Raw genomic sequence first — 20,653 nt, 5'->3', positions numbered from 1 at the left:
ATTCAAACACATTTGATTGTATAGTATATTATACGTAATAATATTGTTTTAATGTGCTCACTCATTCTTTTACGGAAATAATGAGCGTACTTCTAGTATTATTTATACGAAATACAACACGAGACATCATACAGAAACTGTGACATGTAAAATAGTCCCTTGTAGTACTTGTTGGTTATTTCGATTACAAAAACTCAGACAATGCACGTATATCTCTCTCCAGTCTAGGCCAGACTCCAAACGGCCCTATCAGGGAAGCCATCCGATATTGTGTCACGAACAAAACTCCACCTAACAAACAGGTCAGTACGGTCTTTAAATTTTCTTACCTACCATTACTTGATACCAAAGCAGGTTCCAAAAATCTCCAAAACGAAACGTAATTCAAACTTAATTTACCTGTGAAATATTGTAGAGTTGATGGACCAAATTCAGTTTGCTTTAAGATACTATGTATATAGGAATCCGTGCTTATATCAGTAAAAATTACAGATCAAAAGTTCTCAAGTATGACTTTTGTAAGAGTCGTTCGTCTCATGCTATTTAACTACCTGTATGTTCCCATAATTAGATGCAATAGATTCCTAACACATTTCATAAATTTCATATTTCGATAACGATAAAGAAACTTCTAACTGGACAAAGAAACTACGTATGACCTATACTATACCATATATAATAAAATGTTAGGAAAATATAATGTACTAGAAGTCTAATAATTCCTTTGATAAACACTGTTGATAAAGATATATTATAGAATATTATTATATATATTAGATATATTAGAATTATATATATAAGAATATTATGATTATTCCTACTTTATTAAGAATAGAGAACAATAGAAACAATTCAGAGTTTCGTATAGTAAAGAGACAGTTCTACAAATCACATTTTACAACATAATTAGAGAAACTCGGATGAATAAGATTTGGTCAAATACTAATGATCTTGCAGTCTCCTGTTTCTTTCTTACTTCTCTACGAATTGAGAATTTGTATTTTTATCCTATTCTACTCATTCACTATAAAATAGCGTTTTTATCACCCTCTTTATATATATATAATGTATATATATATATATGTGTATATATATATATATATATATATATATATATATATATGTTGTATATATATTATAACGTTTATTTTAATATTAAGTATGTGTACAGACATAATTAGCAACTCTTCATCAATAGTTATTATAATTTTGGAATTTAAAATTTGTATTTGTTCCTCAGTAAAATTAAAGAGGCAAATATACGTTTTAACGTAGATGATTCATAAAGCATTGTATTAGTTTCCTTTTTGTCTGTCTTTTAGGTTGTTATGTACAAATCTTGAACTTGATTTGGGTCACAGCTCAGAAATGGATAAAAATGTAATAATATTAGTATACATATATCTGTATTTAAATGAATATAAAGATAAAATTCCTAAATTATATCTGTGTTGCTATCCTACTTCATATTTATATTCTAAAAGAATTAATGATGGTAGAAAGGATGTCCCTAGACATGTTGTCTGTAGAAGTGAGTTTGTAGATGAGACGTATATCAGGTTCTTATAGAGAATTTGGGATTTAATGTTGTATATCTGAAGGTGATTATAATTACTGAAAATCTACAATGTTGTTAATAATATGGTAGGAAAGTATTATAAAGGAGATTAACTATAATTTATAGAGCATGATTAATAAGAAAAAAAGAGTTGTTCGGTTCTAATTTAAAGTATTCTTGTTCAATACATTCTGCGATATTATTTCTCTTTATTATTATTAGTATTTCGTAAAGTAGTTGTACTTAACTGGCAATCCAAAATCCAGACAAGACATACGATTATTGGATTGATAAAATCCTGGATTATAGAACCCACTGACCCTACATCAATCAACATATAGGGCGGTCAATCAATATCGCTTCTTCAAAAAATGTAGTTTCAATACTCGATTGGTACGGTTGGAAACGTCTCTACATACAAGTTATATAATATAATTGTTACAATATGTTTAGTTAGCCATTTTATGGTAGTTTTGTAACATGTAAACAATGCTGATAAATAATACATTAGTCATTATTTTGGTATAAATTGATCATTCTGCATTAGACCGTTCATTTGTAATATAAAGACGCGGTAAGTGTTATGTATCCTCGATCACTTAATTAACGCAATAATTAATTAACTCGTGATATCGCATTCCTAAGTACTTCGCTGAACTACTACGCGTATCATATTAGTATTCAAGTTCTATTATATTACTCGTGCAATACAGGTAAGTAATATCACCCAAGCTAAGGAGGTAATAATGTATCGACAGTGTTGTTCAATATGGATATAGCAATCTGGCTGTGTACACTTATTTGAAGACCTTAATGTATTAGTTCCGCCACGCTTGTGTAGGCGATCGTATTTCAGCCCTGAATAAATTGTATACCATAAAAAATAACATTTATACATGTTACATTTACCTTTAGCATATTTTTTATAAATAGTAATAAAAGTATAATTATTACTTTTATTACTATATTGTATTCAAGACATTACTATGTCTTGAAAATGTCGCATGCAATGCAAGTGCTTTATTTTAGACTGTAAAATAAATACAAGTTATAAGTACGCCACACCACGTATTATGTAACAGGCTTCGCTGCACGCAAAGTTTAAAGTATAGAGATTCGTGTATCACACAGTAACGTGTTAAAAAGTCCTATATTCGTCTTCAGTTAGTTTAAAAATGTATTTATTCTGCGACTTGACAATACCAATGTAAAAATGTCTCTTACGAACAGCCAAATCCCATTGAGTAATATGCACCATCATACTACGAAAGTTTATAAAGGTACAAACAAAAACCTCGTGCGTTATGGCTATTATAAATCTCTCAGAACCAGTCGAGGCTGGAAGTGAAATTTCCAACTCATTTTTGAGCTGGCCATTATTCAAAGGAATTTAAATATATAATGACTCACGCCGCGCTGGTCATCCAAAATTCGCTCAATTTATTAAGGTCGAAGGATGACATACTGTATAACTTACAGAGCCACTCCCGCATTTCTGCATACCTTTTGAGGATGATTCGCAACTACTTCAAGCATATGGAGCTAAAGCATACAGTGGCGGAGTGATCATTCCGGAAGGAGTTAATGGTGGATAGTAGGTGCAGATCAAAACTCGGTTCTGGGATAGGATCTCCCTAACGTTATATGTGATGGAACCGCTTTTACGGACTTGTCTGAATATAGAAACTCCCCGACGAGGTTCAATGACTGATCTAGTCATAATAAGAGAGCTGGCAATATAGAAAGCCAAGATTATCCTCCTCACGAGACGAAGAATGTACATCAAAATCCGAGTAAACAAGGAAGATATCAAGACCAAGAACATACCAGCCTGAAAACTTGATATCAGGTTCAGGTTTTGGGAGCTTTTGGTCTTAGGACTTCTAGAAAGATAACAGAAATCATCGCCTGTTTAAGTTGTATGACAATAACGCTGGAAGAAATTTATTGTTCATGAGCAAGAGGAGCTGATATCTTTTAAGTGATCCATGGCATTTCATGTGTGCAAAATGTGAGCGAATGAGCTGCAGTTTTAATATGATAGCAGTACAGACTATGAATACTCTCCAAAGAGCTAGTTAGTTGCTTATCGGATAGTATTCAAACCGCTACCGGTATTCATTTTTGTTCGTTTTGGCTGATTTTATAGCTCGCCCAGCAGTGCTTTTTATTGTATTCATATTTTGCCAGTCAGTCACACTGATATACAGATAATTAAAGTTCCTTAAGTATATTATGTAGATTTGAACAGGTAAATACTCGTAGCTAATTATTTATATAAAATTCACTTTCTTCCCACTCAATTTAATAATACTAATTAAATTAAACACAAACAGAAGAATATTATTATAATATAATTATTTTTCGTGGAAAGTATCGTATATATGTATAGCACTCAAAAAGATACATGTTCGGCATTTCTCTGATCGAAATTTTGTAAACGTAGCCTAAATTTTGATCTTCTTTTTAAGTTTCCACAAAGATATAATGATTGACGTTAGTTAAAAAGTTAGATACTAAATATCAAAAGGTAGGTATTCAGGAATTTTCATGTTTCAACATATAGAAGCACAGTGAGTAGTTTTAATTGGCAGTTACCTTACAAATGAAACCCCACGACAATGATACGTACCACGCAATTTATGGAGTTTTGTTGTCGTTTGCTAGTTACAGTTTGTCAGAAACTTCTCCCTCCTCAATTGAAATGTAGAGCTCATCAAACTAATATCTGCTTCTATAATACGCAACTATGAGTTGTCAATCAGTAGTTATTGCAGTTTAACAGAAATGTCAGCCTAATATTTCAACCTCCACGTTCCCGTGTTATGCCTGCAGTATACAACTTGTTAATTTACGTTATAAACGACTGCGCTTAGGATAGTACATAAAGTCTTCAAAATCTGTGGCACGCTCCGTTATATATTAAAACCTCACTAGCTCAGTGAAAACTTATACACCTCTTGAATAAATCTAGATATGATTTAAATACCTGAAAAGGAATAAACCTAAATATAATAATTAATTATAATAATAATGCATGAATTATTCAATCCGCATTGTAGATCTCACCGTCTGATGTACTGTAGGAAATACGGCTCCTTAGCGTAAAATAATATAATGGGTTAGACTCAACACTGTTCGTTTAATGGTATGTAATTATATTGATATAGCATCTGATTAAGCGTAAGTTAAATTTCCGTTACAATATTAACACAGAGTGTTAAAAGAATGTGGTTAAATATTAATAATTTATATTAATTATATTATAATATATTAATAATAATTTTTAAAAGGTAAAAATTAACAAAACGGTTCATCTAATACTCTGGCCTTTTTCGTTTCGTTTTACGTCTGTTTGCATTTTACATGCACAAATCATAGTTATAAAACTGTTTAAGTTGTGGCATTGCAGTGTGTTTTTTTTTGTCTTATTATGATATAAATTTGTGCTGTAAAGAAACAATCTGCGATTAATAGTTTCATAATGGCTTTAATAAAGATTAAAATCACACTTTTAACACCTTTAAAACTGACAGGAAGCAAAATAAAGGTTTAAAAAACACAAACATTTATTTTAAAAATAAAACAATTAGAATACTTTATAAAAGGTGAAAAAGACAGAGTAAATGCAATCCAATGCTTCTATCTTGCAATCCAATTAATTCTAAAGTAGAGCACTGCTATTTAGTTAACACGGGTTTTGTTCACCATTAATTTTCATCACAGCTTGTAACATACAAAAACATATTTATTTTTTACAAGCTATATTTTATGTGATTACAGATTTTGTACTCTAATATTTAATCTTGATTAAAACTTTTAAAATCCACCTTTTTCTAACCTTCTTTTTCAGCAGAATTACATAGCATTATAATATAGCATAAAAATATGTAAAATTACAACATAATTTGAACCGTTTCTTGAATATTGATTTTTTTCAATACAGGCAAGCTATACGAAGCGAATTTTTACCGCATGCTAGATGGATTTTTTTTATTTATTTTCAACTATTTGACCACATCACAAAATATTTCACCACAGTTTTAAACACCCTGTATTTATGTATTTACAGTTTCGATCGACTTTTCTTCTTGATATTTTATAGCCTGGACAACATTCTTCTGGTCACTTGTGAACCTTCTGGTCATTGGTGGGGAGAAACAGACTGTTTCCAAGACATTTACTTACAATTAGATAGCAATTTGCCAAAATTTATTCGCTATGTGAAGGTATCACAATAAACCCATACGAATGTTACTCATGTAAATTCAGCTAGTGTAAATAGTATTGCGGTATTTCTGCCGATGGAAATACTCCTGTATTGTACCCTGTTGTATTGATTCAATAGTCAATATGTTAGCAACATCTCCAGAGAAAGTCTACATGTCGGAACTTTCCAGTTGTCGACAATTCCGTTGTTTTGCTCACCAAGACGTTGCATAGTTTTGTTGTACTTTCGTTTTCATTTCCATAAAAAACTTTTTTTAAAGGATTCAATCTTTCCATGTGGTTATTTCGCAGCAAAACATAATTCGATGAAATATTTTAAACCAAAGTCCAGAACATATCAGATATTTTCTAAATATTTATAGAAAAAATTACATTTATGGAAGCAGTACAGACACTAGAACGAAGTAGAAATAAACTGGAAACTCAAAACAAAAGATATAGTCTATAAGGGTAAATTTTTAACTTTTTACACTTCCATGCTTATCAAGAACTCCATAGCGCTTCAGTTTAAATTTATTTAATTGGTTGCAACCACTAATTACTGACTAAATTAAGAATAACTTGACAACTACATAAATTGGAAGTATATTACCATGTTGGCGTAATGGTATTGAATTAAATTTCATTATGATGATGTTAAAAACTATTTTTAAAGCGTTATAATTTAATTAAGCCTAATATACATGTATATATTTTGTATTTGTTTAAAACAAATGCCAAATGGGATTTCACGAGATAGTTTACACGTATTTACAGTATTCACCACTTCAAAATATAATAACAAATGTTTAGCTCTGAGCCAAATTATAATCATACTTACTCTGATTCCAGGTAAAACTAATTTTAAAAGTATGACTTGTTTATATTGTATTAAACAATGTGTTTCAATACATCAATATTAATAATACACAATATTAATAACGTTTTGCGGTTGAGTATATTCATGGTCATTGCATTCACACTATATAATATTAGTTGTTGAAATATTTTTGTCTTCTAACTTGAGTCCAAGATCTTCCTGTATTTAACGGAATTTTTTTATTAATAACAATTTAAATAGAAGTTTACATTTTTACAAGCAGTTTTACATTTTTTTAACAAATTTGTAAACTAAGTTTTCTGACGATTGTAGAAACCTCCATAAATATGGAGGTTGGTTGCGTTTAACATGCAGTAATTTCACAAAAAGATTGCGAAAACGATGAAATTTACACGTAAGACATGTAAGACATCTATGTATACATGAATTACATCGCCTATGCGACTAGCTGTTCATACATGATTTCTAATTCTGATGCATTATTGTAATGATGTAATAAGCAACAGTGGCTTTATTATTTATAAATATGTAGACTTATGACATTGATTATGTATTTCTCTAGAAGCAGTATTTTGGTACTACGTTTCCTCTTGTATACTGTAACTTATGTTCAGTATTCAACCCAATAAGGGTAATTATTATTATAAGGGGGTATTATTATTATTCAATGTAGCTGTTAAAGTTGGAGTGATCTTGATAATATTTTACGGAGCCATTTTACCAGTGGATTTCAAGGTAAAAACCTGATTTAAATTATATTTTCAAATAAAATATCAGATCAATGTCTTGAGGGGTTGAATCTGTAGGATGGACGCAGTGACAAAGTGACTGTTCTTATTATTGAACGGACATTATCCAAATATCGCATTTATTCTATGGCTTTTGAGTTTACGAATATTGATAACAAACACAATAGGTGCTGAATCCCGAGGTGAAACTAATAATCAACAGCACTCTTCTGGGAGCTTTGTTAGAGAAGGGTTCTTTATAAAACTTGTCATAGTGCTTTTATTAGTTGCTTCCAAACTCTAGACCCTATTTCGAAAAATTGTCAATGTCCTATGGGTCTGTCCTAGACCTAGGATAGTAGAGTATGTTTAGAGTTTTATCTTGATGTTAACATCTCTCTGGGCCATTTAGCTTGAGCACGTGAAGAAATACCCACTAACTACAGTAGAATCTTAATTTTTGAGAATTGTTATATCAATAGTTTAACACCTTCAGAAGAAAACATTACTTTATGAGAACTGGTTTTATCTCTGGACATTTTAAGAATTCAACTGTCCATAATCAGAAGAACTAACACATCTGCCACTTCTATTGATTTAGTATGCACAAACATGAAACAACATAAATGTAATGGTCAAGTAACCAATACGCGCAACTATGATCATACGGGATAGCTTTTTTTAGTTCCACCAATATAAACAATTATACTACTTCAACCCGAAGGTACTTAATGAATCTTTTACATCTGAAAAGTCTTTTCGTACTTCAATCTTTGGAGAAAATCTTCCAGGAAAGTAGTGCAGAGAATACCTAATCTAAGTTCATATTCACAACTAAAGTAGACATTGATTGTCCTCTAAAAACATCTCAAAATAAAACAAACAGAACCAAGCTTATAGTCACCAGCTAGAAGCTAATGAGGCCAGAAAGAACTTCATCGAGGTTCAAAAGATCTTTCAATTAACTGGAATAGAAGTAGACAAAGTGATTGCCCATCAAGGATTAGGATCTGAAGCTGAGGACTCTAAGACAAGAGACAAATTAACTTTTCATCACTGGATCCGAAAATAAATCGAAACCTGGAACAACGAAAGATTGCCCTGCAGTGTAGTCCAAGTAAGTGAACAATTTGATACAATTTCCACTACTGCAGCTGAGAAAATGTTACACCTGACTAACATCCAATGGACAAACAGTGCTCAGATGAATAATTAATTCCAAGTGGAATCTCTTACATACTGCAACTATCATCACATGAAGACGTATTAAATGTGGTTGTCTTAAGGGTTGTATTAATAAAATTATTGACCCTCATTGACATAATTTTAAAAATCTCTGACTTAGGGATATTTTTCATCTAAATTAACAAAATGACAGTTTTGCCCTCTATAAACAAGGAAGTCGACAGAAAGTAAAACATACAGATCCTTAGTTTCCACTATTTATATATTATTAAAAAACTAGCAGCTACCCGCTGTTCTGTATGCAACTTCATAGGATTTGCACTTGTTTGAGCACTTCTGGTTCGAGTTAATGTATATTTTTAACGCCGAAGTTAAGTTTGCCTTCTTGCAAAGATCAAGAAAATGTGTTAAAAGTGTATGTTCATGGCCATTTTAATTTATATAGTATTGAGTACGTTTTGGTCCATAGTTGATTCCGCCTTTTTCCTGACCAAGTATAAGTATATACATACACAGCTCTGAGAAGCCTACTTCTTTAAAAATGCAACTAAGATGGATTGTATAACAGTCTTTAAACTTATGTTAAAAGTTAGTTAATAAACTAATTAGTTTACCTTGTTTCTACATTGTTGAAATAATAAGTGTTGCTACTTTTGCTATGCTCTCTATAAATGTAAACCGATTGAAGTCAGTTGTTATCAGATCGTCGATGAGAGCAGTCGTGTCCTTATCTCTCCGACCGCTGATTGCCTGAACCGTGTCGTTACTTGTCCGGTACGGTCTGACTGTTACAGCTATTAAATTGTATTATCAACATTTTAAATATTTTTTTTTTAATTTCAATAGTTTGTTATCATGGCCGATAATTGTAAAAAGTGTAACAAAGTCTTCGTCGAGAGTGATATAGTTGCCAAGTGCGTCGACTGTAGGCATAGTTTTCATGCCACGTGCACGCGTGCAGGATCGACCCAAAGTTTCACTAATCTAAAAATAAAACCTTGAAGTGTGATTCATGTGTTGAGGAATCTAAATCGAATGCTTCAGTTCGCAGTAGTGAGGACCTCGAAGACAAAAATTCTATTTTAGAAGCTATTCGGGCCCTAAAAATCGATATAGAAGGCAAATTTAATGTAGTGTTGTCATCAGTTAGTGCTGTGCAAGACGAAATAAAAGGTATGCGTGATTGTGTGATTAAGCTGGAGGGTGAACAGGAAAAACTACAGGAGCGCTGCAGCAGGCTGGAGCATGCTAATGACGCGTTGGCTGGCGAGGTGCGGGACTTGCAACAGCGACTGCACGATACCGAACAGCACTCTCGATCTGCTAATGTGGAGATAGTCGGTCTGCCAAAGACTGACAATGAAAATATTGTCGACTGTCTCCAGCACATTGCCGGTGCCCTTGGACTTGAGTTCAGGATGGAGGACATATCGATCGCTCATGGGCTGCGAGCTTACTCCACGAGAAGGCATGTACATCCGCCGATAATTGTGCAGTTCGTCTCCAGACGCGTCAAGGAGGACTGGCTGAGGGCAGCGAGGACGAAGAAGAATTTAAACGCCGCGGACATCCACCCATCTCTCACACGGAGTAATGTATACGTGAACGACCACCTGACACCTCACAATAAAGCGCTTCTGGGGAAGGCTCGCCGGCTTAAGAGAGAGGGGAAGATCGTCCTAGCCGGATTTTTCAACGGAAAGGTCGTCATCAAGGCTGCTGAGGGTGCTGAGGCTGTTCGCGTCACCATGATGGAGGATCTCGACAGGTTTGACAAGAGATAACTTTCCTCTGTGGTCCGCATTACATAATTACATAAGTAAGCTTATACGCCTATAAAATTGTTTTTCTTTCGTTAGTATAATAATCAAGTTTTTTCTTTTGTTTTATTCACTTTTTATGTCATAAAGAAGATACTTATAATTTTGATTTGTATTGTATTTGTATAATCTAAAACTACATTTATAAAATTACAATACACTTTCTTTATTAGAGAAAATAATATTTCTTTTTTTTCTCTCGATCGGTTATTGTACGAGGAAATGATAAATTAAGTATGACAATGAGATTGATGTAATTAGTTATTATTAGTTTGGTGTATGGTTTTGTATTTTTATTTCTATGAGAAAGTCAAGTTACTAATATGTAAGAGAGGCTCAAATTTTATATACAATTTTCCTTTCATGTGAAAAATTTAATAACAGTATTTTTCGGGTTATAAATTCAGAATATAACTAACTATTTATTACTAATCAATTAAATATTTTCTAAATTACATATTTACAATATTTTCTTTTTCTTTAAGTGAGTGAAACATTGAAAAAATAAATTCAATTATTTAGTATTGTTATATTTGCATTGTCTGTTTTGGTAATAAATTGTCAGCAACTTATACAAGCATACGCTTGTTTATTATATACGCATCATAGGCCTAGGTGTAAAAAATTAAGATTAATAATATATAGTTAAATACATTTAGTACTATTTAATTTATGTACACAGATGTCTTTATTTGGTCTGTCTTTCCACTATTTAATATCTTTATTATTTAACCAGAAACTATTTTATGATAAAACTTAATGTTCAGAATTCACAAACTTCTAAATTTGTCTATGTAAGACTGCAATCTTTAAATTTGAAAAACTTTAAAATGTATAATTATGCAATCTTTTTAATCGTCTGTTGAAATTGGCCATTTTAATGTGATTACATTGTAATAATATGGATTTATATAAATGCATCTTATTGAAGTAAAAATAAGTAACATATTATATGCAATATTTAAGTGCTAATTAAACTTCTGTGTATGCCAGGTTACGTATACGCATTTATAAAGTATACTTTTATTACTTTCAAATATTTAGACCAGCCGGACGGGTGATTGGGCTTGAACGGCATAAATGGGTGAGAATGATGACAACTCTTTGTTTTTCCACAACGATTGTTTAGAACTGGAATCATATTTTGAATACAAAGATTTTTTTTAGTAGTAATTCTGTTGATAAACTTAAAATATTCCATTGCAATATCAGAAGTATTTCAAAAAACTTTGACGAACTTTTGATTTATTTAAATGATCTTCCTTCGCTAGATATAATAATATTGACAGAGTGTTGGTTTAGGGGGGGTGAGGAGGGGTGGACCATTGACGGGTTTGACTTTGTACTTACTGATAAGCAGCGTAACAAGGCTGATGGTGTAGTTGTTTACTACAATAACCGGTTGTCAGTTACTGCATCACAGATTTCTATAGGTGACACGTACGGCATAAAACTCTACTTTAATTTTTGTCGTAAAACTTTTTGTCTCGTGGCCCTCTACCGTACGTTTGACTGCGACATTCAACTTTTTTTGGATTCTTTAGAACATTATCTTGACAGTTTGAATAAGGACGAAATAATTATCTTAGCTGGAGATTTCAACTTTGACTTGCTTGAAACAAACTCGCCTTATACTGACAGATACTTGAACTGTATAGTAGGTGCTGGTCTCATTCATTGTATAGATAAACCAACAAGGGTAACAAAATCTAGAAAGTCATGCCTGGATCACTTTATTATACGATATAACGACATGAACAACGTACAGGCAGCTGTGTTACAGACTGAGATTACTGATCACTATAGCACTGGTCTTACCATTACTTTTCCCGTTACAGCACCATCGGTTATGACAAATACAGCTTCACAGACGGGACAAGAGTGCAGAGTCTATAGACTCTGCACTCTTGTCCCGTAATCTTGCTCATATTGACTGGAAGACGATTTTTCAGAACGAAAATGTAAACGGTTCTGCATACGAATTTTGTAAAATGGTAGGCCAAGCGATCGATAATTCTAGGAAACCAATTAAAAAGTCATCTAGATTCAAGAGGCCTTGGATTACAAATGATCTAATCAAATTAATTCGCGATAGAGATAAATTGAGCAAAAAAATTAAAAAAACAGCCTTTTAATATAATTCTTAAAAATAATTATCGAACGTTAAGGCAATTTATTGCCAATTCTATCAAAACGTCTAAGCGTATTTACTATAGGGCTAAATTAAACGAATATCAAAATAATCCTAAATTGTTTTGGACTGTAATTAACGAATTGGCAGGTAAAAAACATAATAAGGGTTTATTTCCGGTAGAAAGGTATCTGCCTAATGTACCAAGTGTTACTCACGGTGTATGTAAAGAAGTCGCTAACGATTTCAACATGTTTTTTGCTAGCGTTGGACATAACTTGGCAAGTTCAATTAACACCGGGGGTGCATTAATTATCGATGATGCAGATTACGGGCGAGACTCAATCTGCCCGATGCAGATTACGGGCGAGACTCCAGTTCACGCTTCGGACTGTCACTGAACTGGACCTATTCAAACACATTACTGCACTACGTGGCGGGTCCGCTCCTGGTTATGACGGCGTCACAGCTTCTGCACTCAAAGATAATATTCATATTTTCTCTAAACCTTTTCTACATATTTTAAATCTTAGCTTGGCGTACGGTATATTTCCTGATAGCTTTAAGCTAGCTAAAGTAATACCACTTCACAAGGCTAGCACATTTACGGAGAAAAATAACTATCGTCCCATTTCTTTGTTAAGTGTGTTCTCTAAGGTGCTGGAGAGAATCGTCAAAGAGCAGTTTGTAAATTACCTTCAACACAACCATATTTTAGCGGAGTGTCAATACGGGTTTAGGGCTGATAAAAACATTTCAGACGTTCTCTTTGATGTAAACAAAGAAATTTATCATACTTTCTCAGATGGTATGAGGAGCTTTTTAATTTTCCTTGACCTAAAGAAAGCATTTGATAGTGTAGATAGAAACAAAATAATTTACAAATTATCAGCTATAGGTGTAACGGGTAATGCTCTCGCATGGTTTAGGAGCTACCTTGCGGACAGACGGCAGTTTGTGTCTGTCTGCGGTGTGGATGGTGATGAGCTTCCTGTGGATTATGGTGTAGTTCAAGGAAGCACTCTGGGCCCTATATTATTTTTGATATACATTAACAACATTTCAAAACTGCAGATTCATGGTAAACTATTTCTTTTTGCTGACGACACGCTAATTATTATCAAAGGTAAATCTTGGCAGGATGTTAAAAATAAATCTTTAAATGACCTCATGACAATTAAAAAATGGATGGACCAAAATGTTTTATCACTTAACGTCTCAAAAACTAAATTTATGCCCCTTTCTCTTACATCAAATTCAGATTACAACTTACACGATTTAATTATTCATAATTGTAATAATCACTATAACAATGCCTGTGGATGTAATAAAATCGAGAAAGTGTCGTCATACAAATATTTGGGTGTGTTGTTTGATTCTCGAATGAAATGGATAGATAACATTAATTTCTTAAAAAATAAAGCAAGAAAGTATATATTTGCTTTTAGGCAGTTAAACAGCATTTTGAGTTTTGATTAAACTAAAATCGTTTATTTTGCTTATGTGCAATCCCTTTTTTCTTATGGCATTCTAGCTTAGGGGGTGCTTTTCCTTCACATATTAAAAGTTTAGATATAGTTCAGAAATCTATTCTGAAAGCCGGTTTTGCGAAGTGTAGACGATATCCCTCTGATTTATTGTTTCAAGAAACAGAAATTCTGCCAATTAAAAAATTTTTTATTAAAGTCTTATTTATTCATATTTACAAACATTTCGGCTCAATTTTTTCTACAATCCCACATTTTTATAACACAAGATATGCAAATATAGTCGGAATTAACACTATTCACCAACACAAATCATTTGCGACAACAAACAGTTTTTATCTAGCACACATCTTATATCGAAATTATTCTAATAGTTTTAGAAATTTCAAGCTGTTCGACTCTCCCTCTCTTGAGGTTTTTAAGAAACATGTCAAGGAGTTTTTGATCCTCATAAGCAGTGAGAGGGCCCAGTTACTTATCTCTGTTGACTACAGACGGACCTAGACTGTCTGACAACTGACTGACGGCACTGTCCCCTCTCCTCTCCTCGTCAAACTATAGATAATAAAATCCATTCACTTAAGTAATTAGCCTATTTTTTGTAATTTTTTGTAATTTTTGTTCACTCAATATTTTTATTTGTTTTTGTCTACTTTCTCCACTACATTGCTGATTATCGGAATTCGAGGTCATATCCGTCGTTTATTCTGCTTTAGATGTCTTCTTTAAATTATCAAATTTTATAAAATTAATCTACACTCTGCTCGAGATAAATTTCGAATCATAACAATTTCAACTCGAGTCTACGCACAGGCCATTAAGGCCCATGTAGGCTCTTTTCCCATTATTTGAATTTATCCAGAAATTATGTAGCAAATTTAATGCTGTTTTTACTAGGTATGCGTGTGTGGATGTGGATGTGGATGTGTATGTATATGTATGTGTATGTACATGTACATGTATATATATGTATATATATATATATATATATATATATATATATATATATATATATTTCATCTCTTGTTCATTATATTAATTTATTTATGTAACATAAGTCTTTTTTTATATTATTTAACGTTAATTATTTAATTTTAGTTTTTGAATTGTATTACTAGAATACTTTTGTATGTTTTATATGAATTAGATAATATACAAATGCTACATTTATTATCATTTCAATGTAAAGATTTATTTTGTATTTCATTTCTTTTTGTGTGTGGAAATAAACGTGATTTTATTTGATTTGATTTGATTTGAAAATATTGGTTAAATTAACTAAACATATGTACGTGCTGTCATAACACAATACTAACAACATTTATCAGGGTTTATGATTCCATAACAGGGTTGATGATTGCACAACTTTAAGAAAAAAGATATGATTTTTTGCTGCAGAGACCAGTGGGGCGTATTCCGGACAGATGTTTGAAATAAGAATATGTCTGTATTCATCTCAGGGATCCTAAGAATATCCATGTCAAATTTCAGTACAACCGGTTGAATAGTTTATGCGTGGCAGTAAATCAAATAAACAAAGGCGCTTTCACATTTATAGGAGAGGTTTTCACAAGTTTTATTAGGATTAGGATTTGTATTATGTAATCTCACACACGGTTTAAACTTCAAAAATCTTACATGAAAGATAACATGGGCTCTTACCTGGAAAATCAACCAAAAGTACACGTATTGACCTAATAGAACAGATAATGGACAATCTTGAAGAAGGAAAACTTGTTATAAGTGCTTTCGTGACCTCAACAAAGACAATGACTCTTTGGATCAAACTCAAACTCAGTTGACTCAGTTTAATAAACTAGAAGATCAAATTTCTGGGATTAGATAGAAATGCACTGTTGTAGTTTTAAAACTATCTTACAGGAAGGGAGCAAATAGTTTAAATAAAACAAATACAGACAAACTGAAAGTAGTGTGCAATCAAAACCACAAATTGACAAAATAGGTGTCTCTCAAGGTTTTATATTGTCCGAGTTTTGTTTTTAATATTCATTTTAGATCTTCCAAGTTACCTCGAACATATACTCTCCCTTCATGTATACTGATGATACTGTCCTGTTAACTTTCAGTAACTCCACTGAGTCTTCGACATTAACAACAACATCTCAGTTAACATGGTACAGAAGTATTGTGATAACAATGATCTTTTTTAACTCCTCCAAGACAAAAGTTTTAGTATTGGTAAGGCTTAAAGATTTATTTGATCTTTACCCAGCCTCCAGAAATAAAAGGGTTGAATCAACCATGCATCTGAGTGAAATATTGAGTGAACATCTCTGACACATTGACTGTGTCAGCTGTGTTTTAGATTTAGTTCTGTTATTTTTGTATTGAAAAGAACACAAATTATAAGTATCCTAATAGCAAAAAAATCTTGTAATCCCATATTCGTTATAGAATAATGCTCTGGGAAAGCTCTTCAACTGATAATCTTAAAAGAGTCCTTGTTACACAAAGCGCCATTTGTAGGTCCTGCCTAACCTTCAACCTTGAGATAGCTCTAGAGAATCCTTTAAGGCACTTCGAGACCAACTCAAGACCTTTAAAAGATTACACATTTGGCAGATTAATCTATCTATACCATTGAAGAGTTCAAGATTGCAACAAACACCTTTAAAAGAAAAAAGATATTATACATATATTTATATTAAACATATATATTATTTAAGTTTTTAGCGTTACTATCAAAATGTTGTAAACAATGTAATTATGACCATATTGTACTTATCTGATACCTATTATTTTTATCACATAAATGAATAACAATTTCTGATTAATCCTTCACACTTGATTTGAGGCAAATTCCGTATGTGGAGTTTCATTTTACTTGTGTTAGGTCATATACTTTATTCTTAAATTTATAATTGATCCTAAATACAAGATTAGATGAAACGGTTGATATTATTAAATGGCTGAACGAAGTATAGCTGTGACATACATTTCGCTATCCATCTGTTATTTATATATTTGTACGTTTCCTATCTGTCTGTAAATACATCTTTTGACTACACATATTGAAGCTTTACACCCGGCATGCAATGAAAAATATCAAAACATTTCAGTCTCTACGTAATATACACAGTTCGCAGTTATCAGTCCCCATTTTCCCATATAAATTCTAAACCTATGTCAGTTTAAATAACAGTGTTATAATGAATGTCAGTTGGTTAAACATTATAAATACTTAATTAAAATAATCAAAATCTGATGACTAATTACAGGGGACTACAAAATTTATATGTACGAAAATAAACAATAACTGCAACCAGCTGATTGACTTCTATGAACACGAAGTATCGAATGTTGCAGCAGCGGGTTAAAACTGTTCACGTCTCGTGTCATCAAAGTTTTACCTTAGAAAATTAAGGTAGCTTGAAATGATGCTAAATGCTAGGATAAAATGGTTTGGGGTTTTCTAAAGCCAACATTATATTAGTATTTATTGAGATATATTATTCCATAACCCATTCAGATAACAACGAACACGCTGGTTACGTGCGAGTACATCAGGCAATAACTAGGCTAATAACCCGAGCTGAGACTTCAATGTAACTTTTTCTGACATTATAGTGTTGAACCTCCCACCACTCAGAGTTGTAAGTAACGTACATACAGTTATTGGAAAACACTGTCCGGCTGTTAGGAGAACTGGTTCTCGCAATCCCAAATGAGCGTCCAAAATAAAACGAATTAGGCAGAATTTTGTGCGCGCTCTCCAAAGATCCACTCCTAATTTGATTTCATTAGAGAGCTAAACATTGTCATGTTCTGCGGACCTCTACCGATCGGTTATGATGTAAGAGGCTGTAAAGATAAGTTTTCTTCCAATGGACTTGACACAACCATCAAGACTTGGATCTGTTAATCTTTTTATTCTTACAGATATTTTGAGAGACATAAAAGTAAAATACAAAGGCTTTTTTATATTAAATCATATAAATCTGTCAATTAACTCTCATGACAGATTTAAGAAAATAAATAGGATATATTGATTGATATATCCTATACCCTATATATCCTACACCCCTATACCCTAAAACTAACCCCTGTGTGAAAAAATTTACTTCTGAAATATAACTATGAATTGTGAAATCGATAAATACTTTAACTTTAACTGATTCAGTCCAAACTAAAAAAAATTTAGCTAGTAAATATCTTCGTTAACCAAAACGAGAGACATACCAGTAATTTTGATTGTGTTCTGGATAATTTCTTGTATCGGGACAATTTTATTGCGACACAATACAAATTTTAAGATGGTGGCTCGTCGTATCTGTGCAAAACTAATCTAAGTGTACTAATACTATCCAATCATCTAATCTATTAAGCATAACATTAAAAGGATTTTAATCATTTTTAACATTTTAATTTTAACATTTTTTTAATGTTAGTATTATTTTAAAGCCCCTTTTAAAGATTTAAAAATGGCGTTTATGAAAGCTTTTGAGAAGAATACAACAACAGTTTAAATAGTAGTGACAAAGAAAATTGTAACCAATTTCATCCAAACTTGGCAAGAAAGTAATTTTGACACGTGCCTCAGATTTCATACATATTCATTTTCATTCAATTAACACTGTCGATAGCAGCTTATTGTGTATTTGTGGAGCGTTTTTATTAATGCATAATGCTTATTGTACACAAAAAATATCTTTTATACTGTCATGAATTAATATCAAATTGTATTCTTATAAATCGTTTGATATCTCTTAATTTTTTTTGAACAAGTTAAACGTTGCGATCGTTGAATGTTTAGAAAGGTATATTATATCTACTGTAATAAAACATATGTCACACAAAAAATTTTAAAATTCGCATCATCTACAAAATATTCTTCTTTAATATTTAGTGATCGTAGAGACACAAGAGCACGTCTACAAAGTGAACACGCTGCAGTAAAGGTAAAGTAATATCAATAATTATTACTTGTTACAATTATTAAAATCCTTCTTTACAGTGAATGTCATATTATGTGCCAAATAAATAAATCTGATATATTGTGAACGATCACACAATTATTTGTTAAAAAAACTTATAATTTTTTCAGTTAACATATAGTTTTGCAATGAAATATTAGAAGACAACAATAACTCTACAGATTGTCATTTTAGAGGTTATAGACAGTACGAGTACCAAGAAGTCTGGAGTTGATGAGTAATTGCCGAACAACGTAAGTTATCTATCTAAGTTTATTAGTTGACGAGATTAAAAACTCATGCGTGTTTTTGCTCAAAATCACAACATGACTAAACCCATGCCACATATATACATGTTCATCGCAATGAAAGATAATGTATGCACTGCTGATGCAGATCTAATGATCGAGTGTGCTGAAACACTAAATGGTAAGCTTAACAGTGGGCTAACGTTCACCACACTATGAATATTTAACCAAACTGCTGTTCTCATAACAATATACGTTTCTTTCTACTGAAACTCTAGTCTTCCAGCTTGCTCAGTGAAGTGAACTCAGTTTATATAGTTATTTAGAAACACAGGAGATACCCGTTATAATATTTACATTGTTCTGGATAATTTCTGAAGAATTAAAGACTAAGAACCGAAAATGTTATTTGAAATTAATAAGTTTATAAACTTGCTATAAAGAGTATACTCCAAGGGACTGCACTAAACACGTTTATTGGCGAAATGTTAGGTTAAAGCAACTCTCAAAATGGAGCTTAACTCAATATTCGCAACTCCTGAAAAGTTTCTTTGATACTCATCATAACATAAATTAAAATTCCTTTAAATCTCTCAATAATAATGAGGAAAGTGAATATTGTAGATGATATGATTGTTGTTCTACTACATCCTATTTCCGAGTAAATGTAACTTCCAAATTTTAATTTTAATTGCATTTCGTGAAATGATTTTATAACATTGAGTGACAAACGCAATGGTACTGAATTAAACATTGCTATGGACTTCTCGGCAAGAACTATTGCAATTACAAAAATCAATAAATAACGAACGCAAACGGAAAACATATAAGTTTTGAAATTATGCTAATCTGAAGATTGTGCATCTGAACTTGTAGTTACATTCATCTCTGTTTTGTCAGTGTAAGAAGAAAATTAAACTGTTAATAAATACATACATATCCTTTTTGAGATGCCACTAGCATAACATTTTAAAAACCTATTTTAGCTGGAAACATCAATTAAGATAACTCACGAGAGGAGCTATAGCGTGATATACTTAATATGAGAAGCAGAGTTTTATAAGTAGTTTATTTCAAATTAAGATGGAACTATATAAAGTAAATTGATGGAACTATATGAAAGTAACATGGTGTTGTGTGATTAAAAATGTATTTAAATGTGAAAAATTCACCAGCTTTTTTAATAAAAATTAAAAATAAATTTTAAATAAAGGAAGCTAGTTATTGAGTTACCTTATATTTTAACCAAGCCTGAACAGGGCATTAGTTATTACAAAGAAGGACTATCCCGTCAAAATTAATTACATTCACCTTAATAGTTTTAATAAATAAAGATTGGCTGAAACACTGACTTTTTCATCTTTAAGTTCATCTACTTCAAGTCCTGGAATCGAAAGAAACAGCCAATGTCCATAAAAATGGGCCAAGGCGATTAAACGAAACAGCATCTTTCACTGTGTTTTTCATGCAAAGATGACTATGATTGTGTGTTTTTTTTTCAATTTCTCCTAC

This window comes from Homalodisca vitripennis, chromosome 3 (assembly GCF_021130785.1).
Source record: "Homalodisca vitripennis isolate AUS2020 chromosome 3, UT_GWSS_2.1, whole genome shotgun sequence".
Lineage (NCBI taxonomy): Eukaryota > Metazoa > Arthropoda > Insecta > Hemiptera > Cicadellidae > Homalodisca > Homalodisca vitripennis.
The sequence above is the reverse complement of the archived record's forward strand: the minus strand, read 5'-3'. Positions refer to the sequence as shown.